General features: G+C 53.0%; 1 protein-coding gene across 12 annotated transcripts in view; it reads left to right on the top strand.

The window, feature by feature from the left end:
• The window catches only part of TIAM1 (TIAM Rac1 associated GEF 1), a 442353-nt gene that overhangs the window by 207088 nt on the left and 221907 nt on the right, over nucleotides 1-13358 (top strand). Inside the window, exon 1 of one of the 12 annotated variants that reach the window (XM_055127798.1) lies at nucleotides 7123-7213. The exons of the other annotated variants lie outside the window; for them this stretch is intronic. The gene's annotated coding sequence lies outside the window, so the exon portion shown is untranslated. Of the gene's footprint in view, nucleotides 1-7122; nucleotides 7214-13358 lie in introns of those variants that run through there. 12 annotated transcript variants of the gene reach the window in all.

The following is a 13358-nucleotide window of genomic DNA, read 5'->3' as shown; positions in this document are numbered from 1 at the left end:
CGATGTTCAGGGGTTCCTCCTGGCTCTGCACTCAGGAATTACTCCTGGCAGTACTCGGGGAACCCTATGGGATGCTGGGAATCGAACCTGGGTCAGCTGCGTGCAAGGCAAATGCCCTTCCCGCTCCAGCTATCCCTCCAGCCCCGCGTGGTGCCTATTTCTTTTCCACAGGGAAGGCAGAGGACCAGTTTGGGGACTTGGCATTTCCACTCCTCTCTTCTCCATGCAGAGAGAAATTTCTGTGGCTGCCCCGAGCGGCCATTTTCCCCAGGAAAGAGCCGACCCGGGCACTTCGCTTTGGTTGCTTGGAGTATGTTTTTCGTGGGGGGGGGGGGGGTGTTGTCATTTGGGGTGTGGGGCAGGAGGTTTTTCTCTGGTTGTTTCTTTTCTTTTTTTTAAGTGGAAAGAGCAGCCCCCCCCCCCCTCATGGTTTCTGCTCTGCTTTTTTTTTTTTCTTTTCTTTCTTTTTTTTTCTTTGCTTTTTGGGTCACACCCAGCGGATGGTCAGGAGTTACTCCTGGCTCTGCACTCAGGAATAACTCCTGGCGGTGCTTGGGGGACCATATGGGGTGCTGGGGATCGAACCCGGGTCTGCCACGTGCAAGGCAAACACCCTCCCCACTGTGCTATCACTCCAGCGCCTTCTCTGAGTGTTGCCATGTTGCTAATGGCCTTGTCCTAGGGCACCAGGTCCTTCGGTCTTGTGGTGGATGGCAATATTTTTAATTAGATGAGGGAAGATATTTATAGTAACTCCGGTATTCTGTTTAAGCAGAACGATTGTCGGTATTTGTCAGTGTTTATTTAATCCGATATCCAAAGGACCAGGGCTCTCCACCAGAAAAGACTCAATTTCTCAACTTGAATGCTTCCGGGGTCTTGGCGCACGGGTGAGCGGCTGGCGTGGGGAAGCAGATTGCGTCGTCCCAGATCTCTGTGCTGTCCAGAAGTTTCCTTTGCGCTCGGTAATAATAACTGGTGCATCTTTGAGGATTGCTCGAGGAGTCGGAGCGATAGTAGAATGGGTAGGGTGTTTGCCTTGCACACTGCCAACCTGGGTTCGATCTGATAGGGTCCCCTGAGCGCCATCAGAAGTAATTCCTGAGTGCAGAGCCAGGAGGAACCCCTGAGCATCACCAGGTATGACCCAAAAAGACCAAAAAAAAAAAATAGTTGCTCAGGTAGTTGATCATAAAACTCATCACACCAAAAAGGAAAAAAACCAAGTGAGTCTAAGAGGTGATGAGCGGTCAGTGGACTTCCTGTGTGATGCTCATTTGCCATGAACTCAAATATCAGATCATGACATATGTGTGAAACTAGTGTCCAATGCCTACTGTATCTTTAAAAAAACAAGTTACTTTATTTTTTGACAGGAGAGGTGGGGCTGGAGGGGGCATATGGGATGCTCAGGATCAATCTGCTTGCAAGGCAAATGTCTTACCTGCTGTTGCCTCTGGCCCCTGAAAACTAACTTACTTAAAGAAAGGAGTCTCGGGGCTGGAGCAATAGCACAACGGGTAGGGCGTTTGCCTTGCACACAGCCAACCTGGGTTCTATTCCCAGCATCCCATAGGGTCCCCTGAGCACCGCCAGGAGTAATTCCTGAGTGCAGAGCCAGGAGTAACCCCTGTGCATTGCTGTGTGTGACCCCCCCTCCAAAAAAGAAAGGATTCTCTCTCTCTCTCTCTCTCTCTCTCTCTCTCTCTCTCTGCAGGTCATCAAACCTGTAATAGAAAGTTCATATCCTGAGCCTCAGTGAGCTCACGAGCGCCGTATTACTTATTGAAATGTCTTAGGCCCAGATGCCATGGCCGGAGTTTTATATTCAACATTTCGGGTGATTTCCTGGTTGTGTTTTCTTTTCTCTCTGTCCTTTGTGCTCCGGGAGGGGGCTGGCGGGCGGGTGGAGGTGGGGTTGGTGGTTCACGGAGGAGGAAAATGGAAACCGAAGAAACGACAGGGTCTGGAAGCAATTTTCAAGCAGCCGAGAAATTAAACAAGACGGGGAAACGCTTCGTTTTGTTGCCAGCCGGGTGAAGGGGACCCGGGAGCGAGCGGGCCTTGGCCATGGTCATCGGATGTGCCGGGCGCCACGTCCATGTTCACTCAGGACTCCGTGGACAGAGGGAGCCCGAGGCAGAGCTCAGCACTCGTGAGCCTCGGTGCCCCTCTTCCTGTCGCCGCCTCTGGTGGCTGTGATTTTTTTTTTTTTGGTTAATATTTAAAAATTTTGTACAGTAGAAAATTTTGCTTACAAAATTAATTTTTGGTAAATATGCTTTTCATATTATTCAAATTTTTATTCTCATTATTTTATAGACTGGACAGTCAATACATATCATTATGCTCTACAGATTATTATTTTTAAACTGCCTTGATGAACATTAGTTAAAAGTTAAGATCTTCCAGATAAGATCTTCCATATGACTTATTTATTTATTTATTTGTTTAGTCTTATTAATTTTATTTTAATTGGCTATCTAAAGAACAGTGTGTTTTTTTTTGGTAGCAACTTTTTATTTTATTTTATTTATTTATTTTTTATTGAATCACCATGTGGAAAGTTACAAAGTTTTCAGGTTTAAGTCTCAGTTATACGATGCTCGAACACCCGTCACATATTCCATCACCAAGAATCACAGTAGAGTGTAGCAACTTTAAAAAAATTTTCTTTTTTATTTTAATGAATCACCGTGATAGACTATGGACCAAACATGATGGCCTCTTAGTTACCTATAGTGGTTGCTGTGATTTGAAATTATACTGAACCCCGCCCGGCAGGGCCGGGTGCGCCAGTGACCCTGGGCTCCTGGGGTCCCCCCTCCGCCCTTTTCTCCATCCTCCCTGGCCCCCACTCGCGGGCGTCGGCTTGGGTGCCCGGGCACCCCGAGGACTGTGGTTCCCGAAGGCTGCAGAAGGCCTCCTGCAAAACACAGGCCTTGAAGACTCTTCGTCTGCATTGACGCCTGAAGATGGGAAAAATCTTTGAAAAATCCCAGGGCTGGAGAGACCGGAGAGGGGTTACGGCACTCGCCTGGCATCCGGCAGGGCCTGGTTTCACCATCCCTGGCACCAAGAGGGCTTCGAACTTCACGGGGTGCGGCCCTGCGGGACATTTTGGGCACTGCTGGGTAAACCATGGCACTGCAGGACCCAAGCTGCAGCCCCTCCGCAGCCCCTCACACCGAACCCTTTGTTCTGGTTGGCTGAGAATTGCAGGAGGGGTCCTGGGCCCCCCAAATATCCCTCAGAGTATGCCCCCAATAAAAGTAGGTGTTTTCTGTTTCAGAATACATTTTCAGGGGCTGGAGCGATAGCACATCGGTTAGGGCGTTTGCCTTTCACGCGGCCAACCTGGGTTCGATTCCCAGCATCCCATAGGGTCCCCCGAACACCCCCAGGAATAATTCCTGAGTGCAGAGCCAGGAGTAATCCCTGTGTATCGCCGGGTGTGACCCATAAAGCAAAAAACAAAACAAAAGTCAAAATACATTTAGAAGGCCAGAGAAATGGTGAAGGAGTCAAGGCATGGATGGGCCTTGCATACTGCAGATCCCTGATTCCATCCCTGACACCAGTCCCCCGAGCACTGCCAGGGATCACTCCTGAGCACTGAACCAGAAATAGTCACTGAACCTCATCAGCTATGGTCCAAACACCAAACCAAACCAAAACCAAACTATAAATCCCTGAGCAAAAAAGACTCTCGGGGACCCAGATATCATCTTTTCTCCTTTGATTCCTGGCAGCTGGTGGACGCTGGGGTGCCTTTGAGCAGGTGGGCTGGGGCCTATGTTTTGATGTGGCAAGAAAACCCGTTCCCAAGAGTTGAATCTGGCAGACTAGTAATACCCTCATCCCCCTGCCTTTTAATAATTAGTGCATGGATTTCGACATAGGGTTGATGGAATGGATAGTTGCTCTCCTTTTTTTTTTTTTTGATTCTGTTTTGTTTGTTTTGTAGCTACACCTGGCGATGTTCAGGGCGTTCCTTCTGGCCCTGCACTCAAGAATTATTCTTGGGGGCTGGAGCGATAGCACAGCGGGTAGGGCGTTTGGCTTGCACACGGCCGACCCGGGTTCGATTCCCAGCATCCCATATGGTCCCCTGAGCTCCGCCAGGGGTAATTCCTGAGTGCAGAGCCAGGAGTAACCCCTGTGCATCTCCAGTGTGACCCAAAAAGAAAAAAAAAAAAGAAAGAAAAGAAAAATATTCCTCTTGGTGTTCCTTGGGGATGCTGGGGATTAAACCCGGGTCAGCTGTGTGCAAGGCCAAATCCCCCGTGAGCACTTGTCTGGGATGTTGGCGGCTCTTTGTTTTCACACGGGTTTGAATCCCTCTTGGTTGAGTAATAGCTGAAGATTTGAAATGCTTCCACCGGCCAGGAGCACATTTAGCTCCTACTACATGGACGAGTCAGTGGAAGCGTGTGGCCAGGCAGTGATGACACAGAGGAGGAGGATGTCTCAGTGGACCTGGGGGGCTGAATGTCCCAGTTGGGGAAAATGCGTCAAGTGTAATGGAATTGACGAGCAAATCCCACAGGCAGGTTTTACTGATAAAGACCAACGATGACAACAACAACAGAAAAAAAAAGACTCGGGGCTGGAGCAATAGCACAGTGGGTAGGGCGTTTGCCTTGCACATGGCCGACCTGGGTTCAATTCCCAGCATCCCAATGGTCACCTGAGCACCGCCAGGGGTAATTTCTGAGTGCAGAGCCAGGAGTAACCCCTGTGCATTGCCAGGTGTGACCCAAAAAGAAAAAAAAAATGAAAAAAAAAAGACTCAAAACATGATTTACATTTGAGAGTATATAAGTCCTTTTGAAAGGCTTGGGAGGGGCCAAAAAAAAGAAATAAAACTCTAGTGTTAGAAATAGATTTGTGTGGTTTTAGAAACTGAAATCAGATGTCCTTGACAAATTTATTTTCTCAGCAGTGTTCTTAGAAAGAGGGACTTCCCTGAGTAAGAGCTTGTTTTATCTGCAGTTCCCCACGATGAGGCTTTGCATTTCTCTCCCTCTCTCCTTTCTACTCCCTATGATGCTATTAAAAACATGCGAACGTCCACGCAGAAACCCGCACGTAGGTTTGATGGGAGCTCTATGCATAAAGCAAATTCACATCATGGCCAGAGCAGTACCACAGCGAATAGAGCATTTGCCTGGCACATAGCTGCCCAGGGCTCAATCCCCGGCCCCTTATGTGGTCCCTTGAGCACCACCTGGAGCAATTCCTGAGTGCTGAGCCGGGAGTAAGCCCCGAGCATCACCAGGTGTGACCCCCAAAACAAACACACACAAAAATAAGGCAGATTCATGTCCAGACGGGAAGCAACCGTGATGCTCTTTGGTGGCTGAATGGGTTAGTCAACTCTTGACGCAGATGGCGGGATATTATTCAGCATTCAAAGAAAATGCAGGGGCTGGAGCCATAGTACAGCAGGGAAGGTGTTTGCCTTGCATGCGGCCAACCCAGGTTCCATCCCCGGCGTCTTCTATGGTCTCCTGAGCCCCGCCAGGAATAATTCCTGAGTGTAGAGCCAGGAGGAACCCCTGAGCCTCTCCAGGTGTGACCTCAAAAGCCAGAAATAAATTTTTTTTAAAAAATGATAAAACTATTACTTAAAAAGAAAGAAAATGCACTCAAGGAGTGAGGGGGCCAGGGAGGAGGCTTGGGTGCCGATCGCTAAGAGACCAGTCCCCGAGCGCTCCCTGGGGTGGAGTCCCACTGTATGGCGCGTTGGAGGAGGAGGTTGAGGTAACGGAGTAGGCTCAGGGCTCGGTGCTCGGAGCCTGGGGGAGGGGCCAGGGCCACAGAACGGGGATCTGAGGTCAGTGAAACTTCTCTGCGCTCACTGTGGCGCAGGCTCGGGTGCTTCAGGAAGGGCGTGCCCCGGCAGCTGTGCCCGCTGATCTGGGGCTCCGGGTGACAGGGCAGCTTCCTGAATCGTGACCCGTGTCCTGGTCTCTGGGGAGTGTTGATGAAGGAGGCAGCCCGCGGCGGAAAGCGAGGGCTTCGGAGAGTTCTTAGTCCTTCTTGCTCTTCTGGCAGTGAGCCTCAAATCACTCGGTGCAGTGTTGAGACACTACACAGGTGTCGTAAAGGTGGGGGGCAGCTCTGAATTCTCTTCGTGGCTGACCCAGCGGCGATTGTCTTGGCCTCAGTTTTTTTTTGGGGGGTGGCGGGGGTCACACCCGGCGATGCTCAGGGGTTCCTCCTTGCTCTGCACTCAGGAATTACTCCAGGCAGTGCTCAGGGGACCCTATGGGATGCCAGGGATCGAACCCGGGTTGGCCCTCTGCAAGGCAGACTCCCTCCCTGCTGGGATATTGCTCTGGCCCCCTCGGGCTCTGTTCTCCCGTCCCCGCTCTCCGCCTGGTAAGTCGTAGGACAGCGTGGGAGAAGGGTCTTGGTGTGGCGCTCTCATTTGCAGAGAAGGTGGGGAGGAGGAGGAAGGTGGTTTTCTTCTTTTCCTCTCCCCTCTGGTAGCTTAATAGCCCGAAGAACGTTGACTGCAAGTTCCAGTTTTCTCGTGCCTGCTGGTGGATTGTGCCAGCGCCCTTGAAGCCAAGGATACGCCCGATGGGGACTCTTTCCTTTCGGTTAACCCCACTTTTTGGACTCCCCTCTTTGGAGCATAACTGGGAGACGGACCGTGTTGCCTGGGGCGCAGTCAGACTCAGCCTGGGCCTGGTTTCCTCTCCCCTGCAGCCTCGGAACCGAGCAGTGGCCAAGGAGTTTTCTGCTTTTTTGCATGTGTGTGTGTGTGTGTGTGTCTGAGTGCGTGTGTGTGTGCATGTGTGTATGTGTGTATGCACGTGTGTGCATGCGTGTGTGTATGTGTGTGTGCGTGCATGTATGTGTGCGTGTGGTGCGTGCATGTATGTGCATACATGCATGCGTGTATATGTATGCATGCATGTGTGTGTGCGTGCGTGTGTGCATCCATGTATGTGTTTGCTTGCGTTGGTGTGTGTGTGTGTGTGTGTGTGTGTGTGTGTGTGTGTGTGTGTGTGTGTGTGTTTCTCCCGGAGGAGTCGTCTCCGCCTTCAACACTCTCGTTCCTGTCTTTAGCCGGAAGGGCTTGAACATGTGGCTTTGTGGCATTTCCAGGTGACGAGAGTTCTCTGCATGGGTGAGCCGGGCACTCTGGAGGGAGGCAGAAGGGAGTCGATGATAATGATGGTGGTGGTGACGCTGACGGGTGAGTCATTCCCACGTGGAGATTGGAGGGGCAGATACACCTTCTCAGGAGAATGAGGTTTGAGGCTGCCAGGAGGGCGGGCTGGGGTCTGAGTCAAGGGCTGCGGGGCGGCAGGGCACGTAGGAGCCACGATAGGTCGTGCTGGAGGGGAGGAAGCCTTCTGTGACCCCGCCCGGAGGGTTCCAGAGAGCCTGGCTCAAGGGGCAGTGGCCTCGAGACCCCTGGGCACGGCAGCTCGGAGGTGCAGGCGGGCAGTGGGGCCAGGAAGGAGCCTGGAGCACTGTGGGGTGCCCGGGTCAGAGATGGGACTGGATGGAGTTTCCCGTGGGCGCGCTCTGCTCAGCGGGCACCGTGCCCCAGCAGCGTCCTGACTCTGCCCCGTGAACGGGATGTGAGTGGTGGCTGCGCTGCCTCGCTCAGGCCCGCACTGCCCCACCCCGCTCAGGCTGCAGAGTCTTTATCCAGAAGGTCCTTGTAAGCTTCTGTCAGTTGACGCATTTTATCATGGAAAACGGTTCCCTGTGGCCCAGTGCTCCATCCGCCATAAGTGTGGAGATGTTCTCCTCTGTGCCTCTCGCCAGCCTTGCCTCCGAGCCTGCCTACTGCCTTCCTGTTCTCCTCTCTCTGCCTCTCCGTCCCTCCCTCCCTCCCTCCCTCCCTCCCTTCCTTCCTTCCTTCCTTCCTTCCTTCCTTCCTTCCTTCCTTCCTTCCTTCCTTCCTTCCTTCCTTCCTCCCTTCTTCCCTCCCTCCCTCCCTTCCTCCCTCCCTCCCTCCCTCCCTCCCTTCTTTCCTCCCTCCCTTCCTCCCTCCCTTCTTTCCTCCCTCCCTCCTCCCTTCCTTCCTTCCTTCCTTCCTTCCTTCCTTCCTTCCTTCCTTCCTTCCTTCCTTCTTTCCTTCCTTCCTTCCTTCCTTCCTTCCTTCCTTCCTTTCTTCCCTCCCTCCCTCCTTCCATCCCTCCCTCTCTCCCTCCCTCCTTCCCTCCCTCCTTCCTTCCCTCCTTCCCAGATCCTAGCAGTGCTGGGGGTTGGGTAAGAGGGCGCATACATGCTGGTGCTGGAGGGTACTCCTGGGTTGGTGCTCACAGATTACTCCCAGCAGTGCTCAGCAGACCAGATGTGTTGCCAGGGGTTGAACCCTGGATCCAGCTGGCGAAGCCTGTGCTTCAGTCCTTTTCCTGCCTCCCCGCCCCCAGACCCCCTTTCTGACCCATTTGGAGATGGACTTTCCCTCCCGTTCAGTCTGCCCCTCTGGCCCAGGCAGCCCCTTGGCAGTTCCCCAAATGTTGACACCCGTTTTGCCTGGCCAGTGACGGCCCCTCGCTCACGCCTGTGCCCGGCTGGCCCCTCCCCTGTCCCAGACCCAGACGGTTCTTGTCGGATGTGGGATCCCCCTCGCTTCTCGCCAGTGGCCCGTGCGGGACGTGCCCACAGCTGGGAGCCCACCAGTGAGCTTTGAACCTAGAAGTAATAACCACGTTCCCATCCGGTGCCCTTTTCATCTCAGCATCTTAAACCCCGAGTGCGTGTTAATTGAGCCTCCCTGCCCTGGAAGGTGGCAAAGGGGTTTAATCACCAGAACAGAGCACCTAGAACCATCGCCTCTGGGGCGCGTGACCAGGAGGCCAGGCGATCTGCCTTGCCTTTCATCTGACCTGGTCCATGCTCCGGCTGCCTTCGGGGAAGACCGTCATCCTGCCCGTGGCTGGGGCGGGCGCGATCCTGGGATGGGGACAGCCTTCTGGCTCCTGGGCTTTTTTTTTTTTCTTTTTGGGTCACACCCCGGCGATGCACAGGGGTTACTCCTGGCTTTGCACTCAGGAATTACTCCTGGCAGTGCTTGAAGGGACTCTATGGGATGCTGGCACTTGAACCCGTGTCCGGCCGCATGCAGTGCAAACTCCCTACCTGGTGTGCTATCGCTCCAGCCCCTCCCCTATCTTTTTTTTTTTTTAAAGTACTTTTTATTTTTATATTTTCTTTTGGGTCACACTCGGCAATGCTCATGGGTTACTCCTGGCTCTGCACTCAGAAATCGCTCCTGGCGGTGCTCAGGGGACCCTATGGGATGCTGGGAATTGAACCGGGTCAGCCGTGTGCAAGGCAAACGTCCTACCGGCTATCATATCGCTCTAGTCCTGCTCCTGGGCTTTTAAGGTTTGATGTGTGCCCGCCCCTTCCCCCCACCCATTCCCCACCCCTACCCACCCCCAGTGGCTCACAGTTGGGACCCAGTGGTGGTAGAGCTGTCTGGCACCTCTGCGTTCCCTAATCCAGAAATGCACCCAGGTGAGCTTGGACAGTCAAAAGACAGGACAGGGCTGGTCTGGCTGTGGAAGAATTGGCAGGGGTTCATTCTCGGTATGGAAGGGCCTTGACCAGGAAAATGGGATATCACTGTCACTGTTACTGTCATCCCGTTGCTTATCGATTTGCTCGAGCAGGCACCGGTAACATCTCCATTGTGAGACTCGTTGTTGCTGTTTCTGGCATATCAAATACACCACAGGTAGCTTGCCAGGCTCTGTCGTGCCGGCGGGATACTCTCGGTAGCTTGCCGGGCTCTCCGAGAGGGACAGAGGAATCGAACCTGGGTCAGCCACGTGCAAGGGAAACGCCCTACCCGCTGTGCTATTGCTCCAACCAGAAAATAGGTTGGAGCAAAAAAATACAAAACAAAAATGAGGATGGGAAAAGAGTCAGGCAGTGTCAAGGATGGGTGGGAAGAGCCAGCTGACCTGCAGGGGGTGTAGGCGAGGGACTGGTGCCCGCTGAGATGAGCCATCTGCCTCCTTCAGGGCCACACTGCCCGGGAGGTGCCCGGATGGCATAAGGTGCCAGATTAGCAAAGGGGATAGGCTTCTCTTTTATTTAAAGAACCTGGAGTTCTACTGAAAGAGAGAAAAAACAAACAAACCAGAAAACCTTCCTTGACACTATTGTCAAGTAGTGCAAATAAATCTGTTTATTTTTTAAGTTTTTTGGGGGGCAGTTTGGGCCACATGCGATGGTGTCCAGGGCTTCCTCCTGGCTCTGTGCTTAAGGATCACTCCCGGGAGCACTCAGGGACCATGTAGGGTGCCGGGATTCAAATGGCCACATGCCATATCAGCATCTTTTTTCACTGTGTTGTTTCTGTAGCCCTATTCTTTCTATCTTTAGGGTCTTTTTTTTTTTTTTCTTTTTTGCTTTTTGGGTCACACCCAGCAGTGCTCAGGGGTCACTCCTGGCTCTGCACTCAGGAATTACCCCTGGCCGTGCTCAGGGGACCCTATGGGATGCTGGGAATCGAACCCGGGTCGGCCGCGTGCAAGGCAAACGCCCTACCTGCTGTGCTATCACTCCAGCCCCCTATCTTTTGGGTCTTGAAAGGTAAAAAGAGAAGGGCTGGAAAGTACAGTGGGTAGGGTGCACACCAGCTCGGGTTAGATCTCTCCTTACAGAACATCCCATATGGTCCCCCAAGCCCGCCAAGAGTAACTCCTGAGCACAGAGGCAGGAGTAACCCTGAATATTGCTGAGTGATAGCAAACATTCACACACACACACACACACAGAGACAGGCAAAGATAACAGAGACAGGAATGTTGCCAAGTGATAACACACACAGATACAGAGACAGACAGAAAGAGAGACAGAGACAGAGACAAAGACAGAGAGACCCGTGTTCCAGTGGATAACATACAAGTAAGCCATTTGCGATTAGGTAAAGGCTAAGTGAACGGAAAGCATGCTTACGAGAATGCGTCCTTCTAGAGTCCAATCGAAAGTGTTGAACGGGGAGCCATGTTGCCATTTTCCATGGAATCATTGCCGAGTCTTGATGGGAGTCTAGCTTGGAGGCCTGTTCTCCGCCTGTGCTTGTGGGGTCGGGGGTCTCGGTTGCTTGGTATTGTCAGCACCCTTGATGGGGCTGCTGGGGGCACGATTCCTTAATCGCCGGACAATCGGAGCAGAGAAAGGACTTGGGGAATCGGCTTTGTGGTGTGGCAGCCTTGGTGTTGAGTCTGCGCTAATCCTTTTGCCGTGGACTGTGGCATATCATAGAGTTTGGAGGTCGTGGAGGTCGTCTTGATGACTCGCCGCACACAGGAAGGCCAAGGCCAGCGTGGGCGCCGGAGAGGGAGAGCCTGCTCGCTTTCTAGCCCTGTGACCCCAGGCAAAACCCCGTAACCCCTGCAGGCTGCGGACTCTTCCTTCCTAAACTGGGAATAAACACTTTGCTTCTGTAAGTGTTAAGCAGCGGGAGGTTGAACTTGCGACCCCAGCTGAGCAAACCCTCTCAGACAAGGACTGGATGACCCCGGGGTGAGGTACAGCAATTTTCACAAAGTTTCTTGTATGGAAACTTCTTTTTTTTTTTTTTTTTAAATCATTCCATGAGCTATTTCAGGCTACCAACTAATATAAAATAAGGGATTGTGGGCCTGCTATGGGGGCAGGCTTGGGGGGTGGCTGGGAAAATGGAAACAGAGGAACGAAGGTCACAGTGGTGGAGGGATGGGTGTTGGAATATTGAATGTAACAGATCATCATGAACAACTCTGTAAACCACAGTGTTTAAATAAAGTTGTGTCGTGGCGGGGGCAGGGGGGTTAGAGGATGAATGGAAAGTGGTTAAGGAGCCTTCCTGGCATGGCCGTTCGCCCTGGTGTGGATCCCTGGTACCGCCTCGGGTGGTACCCTGAGCCCTGCCAGCAAGATCAGTCCTGAGTGCAGAGCCAGGGGGAGCCCTGAGCACTGCCAGGTGTGTCCTTGGTGGTCCCCAGCAGTGCCGGACCCAAGCAGCTCCACATCCCTGTTCTGGGCATCGACTATTCCAGCTCCCGTGGCCGGGGGCCAAGGGATGCCAGCAGTGTCTGCCGCGCCTGCCTTCTTGTCATTCCCAAGGTGCCAGCAGCTCGTGCCCGCATCACCATGGCAGCCCGCGTCTCTCTGTGCTCACGTGTATTCCCCGGGGGCCGGAAGGGGTTTTTCTCCCTTCTCCGGGAGACACACGGAACGTGTGCTCACTCTGTGCATGCAGGCGAGCTGTGCCCACTCCTGTGAGTTTTGTTGTTTTATTTTGGGGGGGGTGCCCGTGGGAACACAATCATTGCATAGGCCCCGGCTCGGAACGGCCATTCCGTTCCAGGCGTCTTCGGGCACAGGGGTGGGGGGCAGCAGGGTAGAGGCTCAGGGGAGTCCCAGAGGCCCCCGCCATTCTACCCAGGGTGCGGCGGTAACGGGAAAGGTGCCCCGTGGCAAAGACAAAAGCAGTGGTGTGACAGGCAGGGATGTGGGCGCGGTTCAGGCCATGAGTTGCGGGTTGTCGATGGAGCCAACATGGAAGCACTCAGGGAGCACCCCGAGTGTTGTGCCCCCCCTTCTGTGAAAGGAGCCCGGTTCCTCACCTTCCCAGGAAGGCAGTTGGCATATGGGGGGCAAGAGTGAGGGGCTGGGTGGGGCAGGGGTGGGGCGTGTGGAATAAGGCAGGCCCTGGTGGAGGGGCCTAGGTTCAGACTCTCTCGTTGGGTCTGCTTGGAGCGATGGTGTGTGTGTCCTCTGTGAAAAAGTTGGTGTGGGGCTGGAGCGATAGTACAACATGTAGGGCGTTTGCCTTGCATGTGGTCGACCCGGGTTCGATTCCCAGCATCCTGTATGGTCCCCCAAGCACCGCCAGGAATAATTTCTAAGTGCATAGCCAGGAATAACCCGTGTGTATCACCGGGTGTGACCCAAGAAGCAAAAAAAAAAAAAAAAAAAAAAACCAAACAAACCAGAAAAAGAAAAAGTTGGTGTACGTAGAAGAACAGTAGAGAACGTTCCTGTTTGCGGTGGTACCTTTACTTTCACATGTTGCTTTTTCCTTCTCATCTTTGTGTGTGTGTGTGTGTGTGTGTGTGTGTGTGTGTGTGTGTGTGTGAGTGTGTGTAAGGGAGTTCCGGGTGCTTGAGCCACACTCAGCAATACTCAGGGACTGTGTCTGGCCCTGTGCTCAAGAGTGATTCTGACAGGTGACCGGGATGTGGTGACAGGGATTCGAACCCGGGTCAGCGGCATGTAGGGCCAGTACTCTAACCCCTGCGCTAGCTCTCTGGCCCTCTAGATTTTATTTTATTTTATTTTAAATAGGAGCAGTGTACAGCAGAGCTCGGGTTCCCGAGGAG

Source organism: Sorex araneus, chromosome 2 (genome assembly GCF_027595985.1).
Source record: "Sorex araneus isolate mSorAra2 chromosome 2, mSorAra2.pri, whole genome shotgun sequence".
In the NCBI taxonomy this organism is placed as follows: Eukaryota; Metazoa; Chordata; class Mammalia; order Eulipotyphla; family Soricidae; genus Sorex; species Sorex araneus.
This window is presented reverse-complemented; position numbering and strand designations above follow the sequence as displayed.